Raw genomic sequence first — 18,954 nt, forward strand, 5'->3', positions numbered from 1 at the left:
TATGCTGAGTAAGACTGATGAGAGTAAAGGTCCTACAGCATCTCAAGGGCCACAGGTTCTCAATCCCTGATTTAGAAAATCCAGTACAAAACACAGATTCCACTGCCTTTTTTTCTTTTTCTTTCTTTTTTTGCTCTCATGGAAATCTTCATCCTACAGAATTCAAAAGGCAGCAGAAATTGTAAATGAGTGAAATAAGCTTTTGATCTGATTTGTAACCCAACAAATGGGTTTTTATTGTTAATTCTATCATACATGTAATGAAGAATTATACACATTAAATCCAAATTTACAAAATGTGTTAAAATAACATCTATCCAAGAACCCTACTGTCACCAACCCACCCCATATATTACTTATGAAACTCATTACTTTTTCCCACTCATATTTAAAATTGCCCAATCTCCTTTCAGAAGGCAAGTCAATTTATCTAGCTCTACCATTAAATACAGAGAAAAGGATATTTTCTAAACAACCTTTGTAGACTAGGTAAGGATTGGAATGATAACAGCATGGACTGTCATAGGATCAGTGCATCTGCAAATCACTATTATTTCAATTTACAGCAAACCCCAGCTTTGATTAATTCCACTGATGTATCTGGCAATGTCTTAAAATAAAAAGAAATTAAAAAAATAGAAATTCTCTGTGTACCTGAAAAACACACTTTCAAGTCCTGGCAAGCAATTATCCTTCAAAATGAAAGCTAAAGGCCCACGGCCCAGTTTTAGTAAGAAAGCAAAGTTGCAAGGACAACTTTAAGACTGTTTTATCATGAAGAGTTAAGGAGAAATAATTATAGCCTTGACTTTCTGAACAGTCTTCTTACATCAATTGAACATCTGGTCCTGCATGAGGTGTACTTTGAGGAATGAAATATTTTGTGGATTTACTTGTTCTTGATGATCTATTGGACCAGGTCTAAAAATAACTATTTAAAATAATGAATTACTTTCAATTAATTTGTTTCCACACTCACAAAGGTGTCAGATCCTAAGCAGCAGCAAGCCTGGTTAGTACTTGGATGGGTGACTGCCAAGGAATACTAGGTGCTGTAGGTTGTATTTCAGAGGATGGAACTGGCAAACCCTTTTTGAGTACTGCATGCCTAAGAAAACTTATGAAATTCATAGGGTTGCCATGAATTGACAGTTGAGCGGAAGGCACAAAAACATACATAACTACATTACTTTATCATTTAGCAATGGATAACTGCACTCCCTTCTTCTATGTGGACTGCCAAAAAAATGGGGAGAAAAAAAAATGCCAAAGCATAATCTGAAGTGGCTGAAGAACACTTTTGGTTTTGAAACATTGATATTTTTAAACACTTTAAACACTTTGAAAAATTGGTCTTTTAAGCACCAAACAGTGTGAAGGGAGAAGGAATTTCAGTCTGTTCAGAAAGTGAATTGCCACTCCTGAAGTCTTCCAAAACAAGGGAGGTAAGGCCATTTTGGAACGGCTGAGGTCAGAAAAACAGCCTTGGGGCACATCTAGCCCTATCCTGACTAAATACCTAACCCACCCACCCCCATCCACATGGTTTTTAGATAGCAAAGCCAGCATGGTATAGTGGTTTGAGAGTTGGACTATGACTTTGGAGACCAGGGTTGGATTCCCTATTTGGCCATGACATCCACTGGATGACCTTGGGCAAGTCACATGCTCTCAGCCTCAGGGGAAGGCAATGGCAAATCTCCTCTGAAAAATCTTGCCAAGAAAATCACATTATAGGGTTGCCATAAGGTGGTAACAACATGAAAGCACACAACACAACATGCACGCACACAAGCACACACACACATATTCCAAAGGCAGGTACCCAGACCTCCTGCCTTTGGGGACCTCCAACTCATTCTATTAATTAGAGCTTTTAACATCTTTCACAAAGCCTCGCCTTGATGGTGTCTCTGAGTTACAGAAAGAGCTGCAGTTCTTATTCAGCTCTTTTAGCTGTGGTTGACTCAGAGCTTTGAGAACTTACTTTTGGACTACAGAACAAACATATACACAAACAACCCCCATCTAAAAATCAGCCAGTTGTTAAAAAAACACCACCCTGTTGAAACAGAGAGCAGTCTAGTCCAGACAGAGGCTTTGAGGCAGAAGATAGATTGGATTTTCCCCAGCAGGCTTGGTCTAAGACATGCAGTGAAATCCAGGCTGCTTGCTGCTCCAAATACAGTGACAGCTTTTCTGCAGCCTAGCCAGTGTCAATACACAGTAGAGTAACTGTTAAACCCTCAAGAAAGGATGGGGGAGAGAGAGACAAGGTTAATATGGCTGTATTATGGGTGCACAGCTACACATGCCACCTCCAGCCTCTGTCTACACATTAATTTGACACTGCTCAAAGGGCCTGTGTAGTGGGAATCTTTTAAATAAAGATGCAGGCAGTGACTACCCAAGCTGAAAATGGAGCCTGGCCCTATTTGGTCTCAAAGAAAAACAAAATCTCATTCACACTCCAGTTTTATAGCTACTAAACACTTCAGTGTCAATCTTTGCCCACTTCAGTGCCAAGTCAAGGAGTGCTTAACAGTTTTCAGCACTAGAGCATACCCATGAAAGAGCTAAAAATTGAGAATGCCTGCAGAGAGCACCTCCCTTCCCACTGAAGTGACCCATAGACTCATTTGTGAGGGGCAGTGAGGCAAAAAAAAGGGTGTGTGTGTGTGTGCTTTGGCTCCTGCTGAAGGACTGATTCACATCTAGTTTTTAAAACAGATGTACTAAGGCATGGCTTTAAGGGGAACCAGAACTGTGGGGACCACCATACCATCTATCTATCTATCTATCTATCTATCTATCTATCTATCTATCTAGCGCTGTAGATTTGCTTGTTTGTACACCACTGAGGAGGAATATATGGTGCTTTGATGTAACACAGTCCACTTTTTGTGCCCTTCAAGAAAGGCTTTGAGGCTCAGGTCCCAATGGATATGGTCCTACCATTAGGCAGTCTGTAGTGAAAGTTTCAGGCAGCAAATCCTGGGTGTCAAGAAAGGATTGTTGTTGTTGTATGCCTTCAAGTCACTTTTGATTTATATTGATCCTAACACAAAACCTAACAGAGGGTTTTCTGGGACTGAGAGCGTGTGCCTCACCCAAGGCCATCCAGTGGTGAGTCTCTTCAATAGCTGAGAAAGAATCAAACCATGATCTCCAGAATTCAAGTCCAGTGCTCAAACTACCGCATCACACGGGCTCTCCCATGAAAGGATAGGGAAGGATATTGGTGATTTATTTTGTTATTACTATTTTTTTTAGCGGCAAGGGTGATAAGAGATGCTTGTGTAATATGCACCTTGAGTTGTAGATTGTATCTTTTGCTGCTCTGCCTAAGGCAGCAAAATGTCATAGGCTGCTCCTGTTCAGAAGGAATCTAATCTAGTACAAAATACTGTGTATGCTTTTGAGTTCTCCAGAACACTTAATCAGACTAGATGGTAAAGAAAGAAGGCAGTGATGGCTGTTGGCTTCCATATCAGATGGGCAGTGAGTTTTCAGTGAAGATTTTAGTGCTGAACCCTATCCCATAAAGTCAAGTTCAGAACCTTAGAATCTCCTTCAAATTCTGGGCTAAAGCCCACGATGGGTTCACTGACCCAGTGACATGGAAGCCACAAACTGCCACTGGAAATGGGGGAGAGGAGAAGGAGGAAGAAAGATGAAGCCACTGAGTCTGCCTTGAATCACAACCTTAAGTTGGAATGTGGGAAGAAGAATCAGGCACTCAAATTCACTTCTGCAAGATGCAATGCAGGCTTCAGTTTGAACCCAGGACTCTCCTTGGGACTGCTGGGATGAGGAAATGCACAATGCCTCATGCCTCATTTCTGAAAATAAAAAAATAAAAATCCATTCAACAAATCCAGCCTGTATTTGATTTCATCCATTGGTGAAGCACATGTCTTCTGTGGTAATGGAAGAAAGCCTTGTGGGTCCATTACAATTCCAAAACTCACATTGGGTAATAACTTCATTCAGCTAGTTAAAATGAGCACACTTTGCCATGAATATGTGGTTTGCTCACAGAAGGTCCCAGGTTTGGTCTTTGTCACAGAAAGCCCAGAGAGCTCCTGCCACCCAGAGTAAACAATACTGGAATAAAAATAGATATACCGTCAGACGTGGTGTAAGAGAGCTTCTTTTGTTCTTACATACTGGGCCCATCTCTTGGAGTTTAATTATTCTAGATGAGAGCCTTATAATCTGCTTGTATGAAAGCAGGCTGTCCTGAAAGCAGTCTAGACTTCCTTCCACATGTGTATATATAAAGTGGTGATCCTGACCATGAAAGGAGTATTATAATTAGTAACAAGATACTTGGCAAATTGGTAAATAGAAGAAATAAGCTGTGTGACAGAGTAAGTGTTGAGTTTACACGAGTTCCCAACCACTAAACTTGATGTGAGGAACTCTGGTATCCTAAGTTTCAGACTCTAGCTCTGATTGTCTCTAGCCATTGGCCATGGTGACAGGAACTCATGCAGAATTCAAAGTATTAGCCAACACATTAACATTAAACCATTAAAAAAGAACCATTAAATAATTTTTTAATTAAATAATTTTTTAAAAAAAACATTAAGGGAAAAAATAAAAACCCAGTTAATTGTCAATTGTTATCAATGCATTAGCAACAGCTCAATTGTTATTAGGGGGCTATACAGGTTACCCTTAAGGGGTGGCATGCAGCCACCCCTTTCCTGGCTGGATTGGGGCCATGGCAACCTCATGCCACGGCCTCAATCCAGCCTCTAGAGAGTGCAAAAAGGAGCTGCAAAAAAGTGTCTCCTTTTTGTACCCTCCAAAGGGTGCCATAGCCACAGTAGCAAGGCTCTATGGTGCCCCTTTGGCGCTGCGTCATTTGGACACAGTGCCAGAGGTGCGCCATGATGATGTGTGCCATCTGGATGAGCGTGTGCCAGAATGGGACCATGAGGGCAGAATTAGGGCAAGCACCCTAACTCTGTCCACAGGCCGGCACTTTCTGCTGGTCTGTATAGGGCCTAAGTCAGTAGAAAAGACTAATAATAGTCTCAAATGGACCCAAACTTCACAAATTCTCCCCCAAAGTAATTAATTGCATTAATAGAAAATATTAATTCAAACATTAATGTTAATGGAATTTAGAATAAAAAAAATTCAAAACCATAGTTAACTAATTAGGGACAATAAATTAATTTTAAACAAATTATTGTCAAGCTGGGCTCATGGGAGTTGGACCCAACCACATCTGCAGTCGCCACAAGTTCTCCATCGTTGCAGTAAAGAAAAGAGAATGGGGGAGAACTTGGAATGTATTTTTATTTAAAGAAGAATGGGATAATCATTGTCTTCTCCTTCTCTTTCTTTGAAAATGTGGTCATTTTATCCTAATGCAAAAAAGCCTCTTTAACTTGTCCTCAGTTGCCCCATGAGATTATTATTGTTTTCTGAATGAGAAAGATGCCAGTTTTTTTGCCTGTAACTTTCCAAGACCATGCAAACATTAGCCCCAGGGAAAAAAACATAAAAAGCAAGGCAAATCTAAAGAAGATATCCATGTCCTACAAATTACAAAATGTGAGCAACAACCAAAAATGCACAGTTGTGAGCAAGTAGAAGTAATTGATGGATGTCTACAAGGGCAAACATATAGCTCAAGAAACATTTCCCATTGGGCAGACTGAATGGAATAGGCATTTCTTAAGTTGTCCTTGGTAGTTTGTCTTTGCTTTTCTAGGGCTGTTCAAATTAAGAAATTCTACTTAGAGATAATGATGAAATACAAGACTGAAATGGCAAGCTTTAAGCAAATATTAAACAGTCACATTTTCACATCTGGAGCACTATAAATACCATTATGTTACTGCAACAAATGGGATCTTATGGATACCTACGCAATCCCATACACATTACCTGGATGGTCAATTCAATATGGTTTACTCCTGAGTAGATATATATAGGATTACACTTTTTGTCCAGTATATATATAGGATTACACTGTTTGTCCAGTAAATTCCAGATTTTTAAGCAAATGTAGTTATATTGGTAGATTTCCATACAGCCATACAGCTGGAATGGAAGATAGAGTGGGCCTTTATAGTTGCTAGGGTTGGTTCCACCCCCCCCCCCCCCCCGGTAGATACCAAAATCCATTTTGATGCTCAACTGCCATTATATACAATGGCATAGTAAAATGGTGTCCCTCATACAGAATAGCAAAATCAAGGTTTACATTTTGCAATCTATGTGGTTTTTAAAAATATATATATATATTGAATCTGTGGATTGTTTAATCTGGATAAAGAATCCATGGATATAGAAGGCCAACTGAACTGAAGACAAAACAACATTGCAGAGGGGCTAAACCAGTGGCACTCAAACATTTTACCCTTGGGCCCCGTGTTACATCTGCATGCAGATATCGCACCCCCCAACTAACTGTAATACATGAATAAAAATATTTTGTGTGTATTTTCACTCACACATTCATATATATTCTTGCTTTTACATTTTATTAGGAAATAACACTGTTTAAATTAGAACAGTTTTAAGTAAATTCAACATCTAATATTTAACTCTAAACATCTAAATTTTACACACACAAAAGGCTGGGAAGCGAAGGAGGAGGGATTAGCCACTTGGTTAAATGATTCATGTGACTTCTCATGAACAATATTCTCTAGTGAGTTTTCTTAGATGCAATTCTTGTTTTACCTTTTTGAATTGCATACAAACACTGAAAGCATATATGTGACACTAATTTTTAAATAGTGCATGCATATAGGTAAATGGGTGTGCCTTACCATAGTAACCAAGAAGGAAATGGGCAAGGATTACGTCCTTGCTTCACTATTGATTCAGGATGGCTTCTTAAAAAGGGAGAGAAACCCCAACTACTTTTGAATTAAAAACACTGACCATTTTCTTGAAATTTCCCTTCATTTGTAGAATGTAATGATATCTCTGTTTTTACCAAGTGAAACTTTTTTATTTTGTACTGATTTGAGGGCAGAACCAAATGTTATTGAGTTCTGAGTGAGAAATAATGTCAGTACTGATGGTAATAATGCAATTTACAAACATTGTTGTCATCACATATTCCCCATATTGTAGATTCATGAGAACCCTTGCTATAAATCAAGTGAAAGAGTTTGGAAACATTATACTGTACTTTTTGATAACTCCCAGTGGCCATGTTGGGAGTTGTAGTCCAAAATAATTACTTTTTCAAACTCTGGCAGGCCAGAAGGCATCTATTATTCCCTGTCCAACTGGACCTGATCTGTATATGCATTCTGTAGTCACAACCTACAAATATGGAAATTATATACCCACCAGATGTTGCTTGCATTTCCCAGCATTCCTCAATAAGACCTATGTTAGCTAGGGATGCTGGGAATTGCAATCCAAAAACAAATGGAGAGCTGCATAATTCCTATAAGGAAGTGATACTGTAGTGGAAAGAATTGGGTCCTCAGATTGCAAATATTTGTTTTGGTAAGAATTACACATATAGTGCCTAACACAGTGCCTTTGCATTCCATGTTTCATTTGAAACAAATGTCTTTGTTTATTTGTGTCCTTGTTTGCATTGTGTAGGTTTATTTTAATTATAATTACTTGGACATTATATTGAGATGAATCCACAGAAGAGAGCAAAACAAGCATTAATTTTACCAAAGAATTAAATCAGCTTTCCTGAAATCCACCAAGTAGCAGTACAGGTTTCCTTTGCCTTTCCTTAGAGTCCAAAACTTGCATGGGCAAAACGCAATCCTAGATAGCAAATCACCCTGGGTTATGCGTAAAGGAAAGGAAGATTTTTCTGCGTACTTTTAAGTTGTCATCCAAATAATGGCCTTGCTGTTTTAAGCAAGCTGAATGAGCACAAGACAAATATCTTGCTTGAAAGCACAACCTAACTTAATGCACCGTTAATAATGGACTGGGGTGAATTATCAGAGGAGAGAATAGGCAAGGGGTCAGAGGAGGTCTGAGACAAAGAAGGTGGTTGGGTGGGGGGAACTGGATCACAGCAGCATGACGGAGCACACCCCATTCGTACTGCTGTGGGATTCTCTGTAGATGAAGTCACTGACTATTCACGTGCTGGGAAAGTTATCTGTAGGACTCCCACCTAGTTAAAAATCAGAATGAATGAAGAAAGTGGTGGGAGTGGGGAACTCAGAGGCAAACAAAAATATACAGTAGCTCTGTCTTAACCTGTGATCAAAACTCCATTAGGGGCTTACAGTTAATAGTGTTTAAAATAACTTATTGGAAGTAGTTTACAAAATATGCCCAGTGCAAAATGTATGCATTTTCTTCCAAAAGGAGATAATTATGTGGTTGCTAATTACACTTTGTCTGCACATTTTAAAGCCCGAAGTGAATGTGTAATTTGAGCTGGTTTTTTTTTTAAGTCTAATTGAAATGATACTGATTTGGCTTTGCACAAGAGGTTTCCCTTTCCCTTGTCTGGGCCGCATCACCCTCCCTTCCCCAAGCAAAACAAAGGCACTTATAGGAACACATAAAACCATGTGAGATCTATTCTATGCTTTCAAAATGGTCTTCAATACATCATGCATGCTTCAGTCACATACAGCCAGTCTTCTTGTTTTATCTCAGAGTTGTTGGTGGTTGTTGGCTCCGGTCAGTGGGGTGAGGAATCCACTATGAGTCTGAACTTTAAAGGAGTTATCCATCATATGGAACCCAATTCTCCAAAATATATTCAACATCTTGGAAAAACCCTTTAAAGTTCTGATTACAAACCAGAATCCAGGTTTTTTTAACCTATTAACACAGATGCCACCAGCTGCCTTTGAAGGCAGACATCTGTATTATCCTGCCAAGGAATGGCATTGATTTTTCTTCTGAAAGGGGATTCAGGAAAGAAGAAAAGAGTAGTAAGATGCTCCTCACTACTTGATTGTTTTGTTTTTCTTCCTTCCTTTTAGGAATTTCTGTCATCTCATTTCTCAACTTCAAACAAAGTTCCCAGGATGGTTCAAAAACAATAACAAGGACAATACAGACCACCAGCATATCAAAATGGCAATCTGTGCTGAACCAAAGGTTAACGTGAGTGGTGATCCAATAAACAAAAGATTGCAAAGAGTCACTTGTCCAATATGGCTTGTACTGTTGGTGCAATCCTATACAGGTCTACTCAGAAATCAATTCCATTGTATTAAGTGGGGTAACTAGGGGCAGGATTTCAGCTTGATTCTCCCTTGCCACATACAGCTTAAAACAGTGTTCCCCATGCTTTTTTAGACTACCACCACTTTTCCTCTTGGGTGATAAACCTAGCATCTTCTAATGCCTGTTTCTTGATATTAGGGCTACTGTTTGTGCAGCAGCCAGTTGGCCAGTGTTGTCTGCCACAGCTCCTCACCACCTCCATTTCTGCCTCGGCCTCTCAGGTGCAATTACAGCAGTGGCCCAGGTCTGCTCCTCTCTCTTGCTCACACTGGCCTTACAGCAAAAGGAAGGCTTTCTGGCTGGCTCTTTGGTTGCTGCTCCCAGGGTAACTACAGTCTGCCCTTCTTATACATGGATTTTTTATACATGGATTCAAGCATCCACGGTTTGAAAATGTTCCAAAAAAGTATAAATTTCAAATATCAAACCGTAATTTTCCATTTTTCATAAGGGACACCATTTTGCCATGTCATTATATTTAATGAGACTTGAGCATCCACAGATTTTGTTATACATGGGGGATCTTGAAACCAAACCCCACGTATAACAAGGGTCCACTGTATTTAAAAAAGGAACAGCAACCAAGAAGCTGGCTGAGCAGTTACTGAGAAGTCTCTTGCCCATGCTGACATGAGCAAGAGGCTTCTCAGTCACTGTTTGACTGGTTACTTGGTTGCTGCTCCCAAGGTGACTGGTTGCAAAGGGAGAAGCTTTTTCTGGCAAGGAAGGTCTCTCAGTCCTTGACTGGGGCAGAGAGGTACACAGCCAGCTTTTCTCCCAGCTGAAGAAGGACTCAATCTGAGAGAGGCAAAGGGCTCTTTCAAATAGTCAACCCTGGGTACTCCCCCCTCCTTCCCCAGAGATGTGCCTTCCCCCACACAACTTCAAGTCACTAACCTGACAATCACAAACATTTTTCTTCTGCTACTTCTTCTCTTATAGTGTCTGACAAAAGAAAGTAGGAGCAGCAGCACAGTTCCAACCAAGTCCAGGCAAAGCTCACAAAGCTTAATCAAGGTTCCAAATCTGAAAGCTCCTTTTTTGCCTCACAGCCAAGTGGTCTAACATTTCATCCTCATCATGGTCCTAAAGGCCACTTGTTCCCCTGGTCCTTCTTGTAAATTGCCTCCACCTTTTCCCTCACTGCCCCCTTGGATGTTTCCACTTCCTCCAGGGGGGCAGTACCACCCACTTTGGTAATCACTCGCTTAAAACAACCAAAGAACCAAATGTCTGGAAGATGTAGTGCGCAAACAGTGCATATATCTGTATATCAGAGCTTCTCTCTTCTTCAACACCTTGCATGCACAGAATTCCGTGTGTGTTGGTAGCACACCTACTTTATGCCTTTATAGCAGTGTTATAATAGTGTAGCAGCACTCACAAGTGCTTCAGTATAGGAATAGTGTTTCCCTTCTACAGCTGTAATGAATGGAGTGGCTCAAGGAGCTAACTTACATAAGAAGAGGGATATGCATTAGCTACAAAGGCACAACCTATTAAGAGACAACTTTAGCAATTGCTGTACTAGTTGAATCCAGAAAGAATGGACAGTCATGGAACTTTAAACACCAGAGCATGTGGTTGAAGTGTACTAGTGTAACCAGAATTCTAAGAAAGTCATGTCTGTTCCATAAGATATCAGCAAAAGGCCCTGGTTGCCTGTGCCAGCTGCTTCTGATGAAGACACAGGAAATACCAGCATGAATAATGATGGAATAATGTGCTCATTACACAGTTTCCTAACATCCCCTGTGGTTGGAGGTCAGCGATACACCCTAATTCAAACTCATTTATTGTAAATTGAATAGTTATTACTCTCTTAAAACTTGGATCTTTGCTTTCAAACCCCTGGGTTTTGTTCCCCAGCTGTGTCACTGGTTCACTGCGAAACCAGCAGCAAAATGGGGTCATAAAACCTTCACTGGAGGTGCTAGTGAAAATGAGCTCAAGTCTATAAGTTGCTCAAACATCTCCTGGTGGATATCTGTATGATGAGACAAAAGCATTATTGTTTTGCCAAAGAATCTGGATGCTTATTTTGGGGATGGGGTAAATATGAAGGAAGAAAAGGCGTTCACAAATGTGGTCTTGCCCATTGTAGCAATATTTAAAAATCTATGTTGTAATATCACTCCTTTTTATGGTTTACTGAGCAACAGGACAGAAAACCTTGGTAGAAATTTCCCCTTGCAACCTCTACAGCCTTTTCACTTATTTATACAGTGAAATCAATGGAAGCAGACAATCTAAGGACAAGTCCCTGCCCCAAAGAACTTACAATTCAACCTTAATTTTTCTTGTCATTTATTTACTGCAGTTACACCTCACTTTTCATTCAAGCAACTCAAGGTGATGTACACTGTAGGGATGGAAGGGCCACTTTAAAATGTTCAAAAATATGTTTCACGAGTGTCAAGAAACCCTGATGAGCAGAATTCTAGACTGATGGGAATTTTCACAGTTCAGCACTTATTCTGTGAAAAATTTTGAATTTTTTTGTTTTTATTTTCATGGAAAACAGCATTTTATGTGCAGGGAATAGTATACTGTTTTCTGGGCAAAACAAACAAACAAACAAAAACATTTGCCTGTTTTGTGTACAAAATGGCAAACAATCTTAGAAAACTGTGCAACTTCCAAATACTTTCCCAGTGCCGGAAGAAAATTTGTGCAATTACCTGTTGCTCCCCTTCATAACAAAATTAACAAGGATCTTGGATATTTTCTAGTCCAACTCCCTGCACAGTGCAAGCTCAGTAAGGAGAAGCATTAGGAAAAGTGAGTCCAGGATGGCTCCCTAAGATATTTCCCATGATCATCACAGTTCAGGTTAAGAGAACACTATGCATGGGAATCTTGTGGCATACATATTTTATAGGCATTCTGAACAGCTGTGAGATCCAGCAAAGCATTTTATGTGGAACAAAAGGCTGCTACTCTGGCTACAAAAGGGCCTGTCAGAACCTTAAAGAGACAGCCCAAGCTCCAGGTTATGACCTGGCAACTCGATCTGCAAAACACTCCACAACCATCACTGGTTATAGTGCAGAAGCTACTAAAGAACTGCAAATCCAGAAGAGCAGAAAATCCAACCTGGAGGGTTTTTTAAAATCACCAGGTCATTAATTCTGCAGGTCCAGAGCTGCAAAGTGCTAAGAGCCTTGGAAACTACTTCATTGCTTGTTTTTGATGCCAAGATTTACATCTAACCACTCCTAACAATCTGAAAGTTATTAAAGAACAATAAGGCCACAAGTCTTGACTGCACTACCACCATCCTTTTAAGGTTCGGCTTCTCCAAATTCTTCCCAAAAGGAAGTACTTAATCAGAATAATAATATCCTGAAAGCGTCACCCACGGCAGTGTAATTTTAAAAAGCTCTCTTTTTATCATCACACACTGAAGGAGGGGAGGAGAAAAATTAAGGGAGGGAGGGATCAAAACTAGACAGGAAATTCCACTAGAACAAGTTGGCTTGTCTCCTAATCGTACAGACGTCTGCCAACTCCTCTAGAAAGCAACTAGCAAGCAAGGGGAGGGAAGGAGGCCCTCTAGACTAATTCAGATCTGAAAATATACTGGAAGCTTGCTTGCTGTGATAATTCTGAAGGGAGAGAGGAGGCCCAATCCAATAAAAGGAAGTTTGCTTTGTTGGGAAATTAGCATTATATAATGTTGCTATTGTATTAAGAGATGTTGAAGCAATTTTGCAGAGAAAACTACTACACTAGGCTATTGAACGTAAAGAGCCAGATGGAATCTAGAGCTCATTCTTTCAACAGCTGCTTCAAAACAATCAGAAAGAGGTTCAAACTGGCCAGTAAAACTCCTGGAGTGAAAATAAGAGGAAAAGATTTTTAAAAAGGAAAGCAGGTGGTTGCCCAAAACAGGTCACCACATTAATAGAGGTTTAAGAGCAGACTGGAAAATCCCCATAACTGAGTGAACAATCATACTGAAGAAAGGGGGATGATTTTCTCAAAAGAAAAATATTGCCATTTTGTTTTTCACAAAATTTATAAAATCATTTAACATAGATTTATTTCTGCCAATTAGAGTTGCCATAATTTGCTACCACCAAACCAGGACAAAACGTAGAAAAAATGTAGGACAAAATGTAGGACAAAATTTTCCCAAAAATGTAGGATATTCCAGAAAAATGGAGGACACAACCAATTAAAAGCCAGAAACATTAATAATTTTTTAAAAATTAATATAAATCATTATTTACAAAAAGAAATCAAGAAAATGTGACACTAGACTGAAGGGACACAACAACAGATATAATGAAAAATATATCTGTACCAACCTGTGAGATGCATCTGCCACTGCTGGAGGAGGCTGCTAGAGGACTCCTTGGCACAGTGGCCTCTCTGTATAGGGCCGAGCTGGCCGGCTATGCCCCTTGTGGGCAGCAGAGTTGCAGAAGGAGGCCTTGCCATGGCAAGGCCTCCTTCTCTGGGGCCTAGCTGGCTGGCTAGGCCCCTTGCGGCTCCCTCGTGGGCGAAGGAGCTGTGGAAGGAGGCCTCGAGTTTTGGCCACCGCCAGTCTGCCACCGCCCACGAGAGAGCTGTGGCAAGGCCTCCTTGTTTGGGGTGTAGCCAGCTGGCTAGGCCCCTCCTCGCAGCTACCTCATGGGTGGTAGCGGACTGGTGGCGGCGGCAGCCAAAACCCAGGAAATTTTAAAAAGTGGGACGAGACCTTCCCCAAAACCAGAAAGGTCCTGCCCAAAAGTGGGAAATGGCAATCCTACCACCAATTCATAAGCACTCTCCTGTTCATAGCATCATGAAAGTAAAGAGATAGGTAGGCAGCACTTAATACCATTGTGGAAAAGTAGGACTCCCACCAAATGCACCACCTTGGCTGTTCCCTAGATTCAGGAGCTCCCTAGAGGGAAGGGAGGGAAGCAGACCCAATGTCTGGCCTCAAGTTAAAACCTCTGCAGCCAGACAGGGCAAGAATGCCCAGAAAAGACCACCAACAAGCTCTAAAGGGAAGGCGCTGGAAGGCAAAAGCTGCCAGACAGGAAAACTGTTCCAGATGCATTACTGAGCCAGAGATGCAGGGGAACAAAGGGCTGTGAACCAGGACTTGTTAAGGCCTTTCTTGGCTGCCTGGCTTGGGATGACACCCAAGATAGCTGCAAACCAAGAGGAGTAGCTGATGTTACGTCATAGATATTTTTCTTTATTGCTTTGTTTGTGTTTTTGTTTACTCCCTGACACTCTAAACTTTCCACATTATCCTTTCCTGGGCTCCTCATCCTGTAACTACTTACAAGGATCCTTCCAAGATCCATATCCTAAAGCTACTTACCTGTTTGCCACTGACACTCATTCTGCTACTACTTTCACTGGTGTATTTCCCATTTTCCTTATCTGCACACTCTCTTAGAACTTATGTGACAGGTTCTGTATGTGATTGAGAGGTCACACAAGCTAGAAGATTTCAGGTACTCCTTATGGAGGCTACTTCCTCTGTGACAATTATATATCTTGAATGCCTGAAGAATTCCTGGATGACTCTGGATTACTCTGCACACATTATGCCATTGGATAGAAAAGGTTTCCCCTTGTTGACTTGTCTCTTTGTGTGTGTTTGCTGATTTGGGAGAAGGGCTATAACTAAGGGGTAGTGCACAAGTTTTGCACTGAGATGGCCTCAAATGCCATCCCTGGAATCTTCTATTAACAAGATAATGTAGATGGTGACAGGAAAGACCTCATTGTAAACAGTGAGACCTTGAAAAGTTGCTGCTGGACAGAGCAGGCAATGCCAAGATAGGCAATATCAACACTCTGACCTATTTACAAAACAGCTCCATACACTCAACATGGATCCATCATAATGAAGGTGCTTCTCATAACTTTATCCACATACTAAGCATCTGTCAACCCCTAAATTGGGGTTGGAAAAATATTGTCAGTGCAGCCCTCCCAGGCCCCCAAATCTCCCTGAATCCCTCAAAAAAATTAAAAGTTTTTCTTGAGTTATTTTGGGGTGAAAATTGTCTGAAAATTACACTGAATCCCTCCAAAATCTGTGTAAACACACAACTACCTCATGTCAAACTCCCACTAACTCTCAAAACATCTTCTTTCTCTTCCATTTTTCCTATACTTTCTTGTGACAGAAAGTGGTACAATATTACTTGGGAGGAGATACAGAAGGAAAAGAAGGTATTTTAACAGAATCTTACAACCTATTCTGCTATGCTTGGAGGAGGTGGCCCAGAGTCGGGCATCAATGGGATAGAAAAGTGGCACCTGGCTCCCATGCAAGTAGCCACCCTTGCCATAAATCATCAAAAGACATGCCAATTTGGATGCTTATTTCTTATTAGATGACTGGGCAAGCTGTCAGGGGATTTTTTAAAAACTTCAGGCCACCATTTTATTATAGAGATTTCATTGCATGAATGCATTTCTTCTGTACCAGGTACCTTCTGTCTTATCAATTTATACAACAAATTGTTTCAGAATCACTTTCTCAACAACCAGGCATGGTGTGGCACTAAGGTTCCTGGAAAAAAATACACTGTACTTTAGTACTTGTATCTCTGACAGATATTTCTAGATTACTACTGGGAAAAACCAATCTGACCAACCAAGTCAAAAGAATCAAGAACTTCACTGACAAAGGCTCCCGGGATTTCATGCCCCATTGCTCTTCCTGGTGAAAGCTGGCTTCCTGGAACCCATTTGCAAAATGTGCTGCATGTCTGGATCAAAGCAAGGATCATAGCTGTCTATCTACATCCTGCAATGGGCCTCTTCAGATGGGCTAAGCCACAATCCCCTTCTTATTCTTGCTTCGGTGTGGCTAACATTGAGATCAATGGCCTGCTTATAAAAGATCTAGCATGACTTTTATAGTGGAAGAGCATGGTCCGCCAAGGAACACATTCTTGCAAGAATGCCCTAGAGCCAAGCATAACTTCATGAATAGAGGTGTGTAGAAATTTCACTCATTACCATGACTGGCTCACCCACTTTGAGGGCACAATTTCAAACATTCTGTGAAAACATTCCCCCCACTTTTTTGCCAGCAGAACCATTTGTCAATGCAGAATGATTCAGCACATCCTTGCAGGGTCACCGATGAAATAGAAGAAGATACAAATCAGCTACTCGAGCGACAAAAAAGATGGAGAGGAGCTTACTGGATGAGGTTTCATAATCTTTGCCATTAGTGTAATTCCCCATGAATTCTAGAGAAGATTCTAGGCTGAATTTTTGGTTGCCTGAGGCTAGAGGATAAACTCAAATTCCCTCTCACTCCATACAGACAAATTAACCAGGATGATAATTGAAATCTTACTCAACACCATTAGTGGGATAGTATCTTCCACCACAATGGAGGACAACTGCCTAGTTTAGTAACCACAAATTAGGTTGTGTAGACTGTACATTTCTGTTCTCAAACATCTAGCAACTGCCCCCCTCATCTCTAGCATGTGCTGCCTGAGGTGTTTGGCACATTCGGCCTAATAGTAGGGTTGACCATAGAACACTCATGCAATGGTGTAGATACAGGTGTCTGGGATATGAAGCTGTAAGGGAAATGGTGAATAACAGCATTTTATCTGCAAAAGTGACTTATTAAGTAGATGCAAAAGGCTTCTAGTGAACTTTCTCCCTCAGGCACTACTAGTAGAATGCTCCACTGGCCCACATTACTGGGAGGAATTGATGGTGGAAAACATTTGCTCATTCACTACCTTCATCACCCAAGCCCAGACTTTTGAAAAATCTCTTAAGTTGTGATTTAGCTCAAAACTTCTTTTATTCACTAGTCTGCACTAGTAAATTTGGGTAAGAAACCAGAAGCATCTACTACCCCTTCCCCTCCATGTTTGTGTGTCTAGTAATGATCTCTGAGGATGTGGGCAGAATTGTTTGAGCTCTGAGGCTCGCCACTAGGTCCTTTTGGTCCATTTGGCTTCAGGAATCTATTTGGCTTAGGTTATAATTGTATTTTAGGAGGGGCTGCTCTGTACAGTGCTGAAAAATTAAAGTGATTTATTCACATCCAAAGAGGATTTATCTGGACTAAGATGAAGTGAAAAATAATCAGCTGGTCTCACATCAGCTTTCCTGGGAAAAGGTGATCAATGGATCACCTTATGAGAGCACTTTCTGGTCCAGTTTTATTGGATGAGTTTCAGATAGTACAGTCCAAAGTTGTGGACTTGTCTTGAATAGGTTATGTGTAACTGCATGAATTCTTCATGGCTAGTGGAATCTATCAGGGAAGGGATGGAATGAGTAGATTAGCCAGGTACGGGACAAATGCTTATTCAAGAGATAAAGTAGTTCTGGCTGTATGAAAGAAAAAGCATCAGTAAGGCAACTCCTTATAAGGCCTTATTGAATTCGGAAGACCTGAATTATTGCAATTGTTAATTAGTTGCACAGATGCCTTTCCTGGGCAAGGCCCTTGTCCAGATCATCACTGGTTATCTCCATGCATTTTTGGGTAAGACTGGATCCCTGGACCTAGTTGAATGGTAATCAGCACTTATTTGTGTGTTCTGCTCGATGATTATCACCCTTTATGATGATTTGTGTAAGGAGAAAGAATTGGGAAGTATGCCCCTATTGACCCTCCTTGATCTCTTGGTGGTATTAGAGTACCATGACATCTTTTTGAGTTGAGAACTGAGTTGAGAACTGAGGGGCACTGCTCTGTGGTGGTTCCACTTGTGGCATTTGTGGCTTTCATGTTGGTCGGTTGGTGAATCTGCTCTGGATTTTATTCCAAACTTTAAAGGATTTATCCAAGGCACTGAACCCATTTTGCTGGTAGGGCTAAGAAGTCTGGGTAACTCATTTGAAGTTCAGTCTAAAATTATCCCCTATCTTGTTTGACCTCAAACAAAAAAATGACGAGGTTCCACCTATCCTCTGTTGTTTTAAAAATCTCTGTGGATATGCTAGGAAGTATCTGGAAGTCACCTGACTACTAGAACCTATTTTCATACTCTTCCAGCTTTGAAATTATTCAAGGAATTTATTTTGTACATTTTGAAAATATATTTTAATGATAAGCCTGTACAGCTCTTTAAAAAAGAAAAGAAAACTAAGATGGTGAAGGTGATGAATTTCTGCGAACTGTACATTATATTTTGTACTTTCATGGTGCAATTATACTGTATATACCAGTGATGGTGAACCTTTTTAAGGTCGCGTGCCGGGGGCGGGGCTTCTACCCCCAGGATGGGTGCTGGGTGCTGGGGCAGGGCTTCCGCCCCCTTTTCAGAGGCAGAGAGCCTCTGGCTCCTCCCCCGGCGTTTGCCAGCCCCTGAGGGTCCCTCCTGGGGCCGTCAGAGGCCGGCAAAAGCGCCCTCGCCCTTCCTTCGCTCGCCGGGAAAGTGCTCTGCAGAGCCCTTTCCCGGCGAGCCAAGGCAAGCCGGGGAAGAGGAGGAGGCTGCTTGGCACCATGACGATGGCCGCGATGACGGGCGGCCCCCGCGCCCCTTCCCGGCCTGAGAGCAGGCTGAAGCTTCCTCCCAAGTCAGGGAGGAGGAGGAGGCGCCTTGGCACCGCGACGATCGCCGTGATGACGGGCGGCCCCCGCACCCCTTCCCGGCCTGGGAGCAGGCCGAAGCTTCCTCCCAAGCCAGGGAGGAGGAGGAGGCCGCTTGGCACCATGGCGATTGCCGCGATGCCAGGCGGCCCCCGCGCCCCTTCCTGGCCTGGGAGCAGGCCGAAGCTTCCTCCCAAGCCGGGAAGGAGGAGGAG

At 41.5% G+C, this 18,954-nt stretch overlaps 1 protein-coding gene across 2 annotated transcripts in view; it reads right to left on the minus strand.

Annotated features, from left to right (window-relative positions):
• Positions 1-18,954, minus strand: part of GLI2 (GLI family zinc finger 2) — a 324,723-nt gene that overhangs the window by 114,341 nt on the left and 191,428 nt on the right. The window contains exon 1 of one of the 2 annotated variants that reach the window (XM_042445197.1): positions 3,706-3,838. The exons of the other annotated variant lie outside the window; for it this stretch is intronic. The gene's annotated coding sequence lies outside the window, so the exon portion shown is untranslated. Of the gene's footprint in view, positions 1-3,705; positions 3,839-18,954 lie in introns of those variants that run through there. 2 annotated transcript variants of the gene reach the window in all.

The sequence above is a fragment of the Sceloporus undulatus genome, chromosome 1, assembly GCF_019175285.1.
Source record: "Sceloporus undulatus isolate JIND9_A2432 ecotype Alabama chromosome 1, SceUnd_v1.1, whole genome shotgun sequence".
Taxonomy (NCBI): domain Eukaryota; kingdom Metazoa; phylum Chordata; class Lepidosauria; order Squamata; family Phrynosomatidae; genus Sceloporus; species Sceloporus undulatus.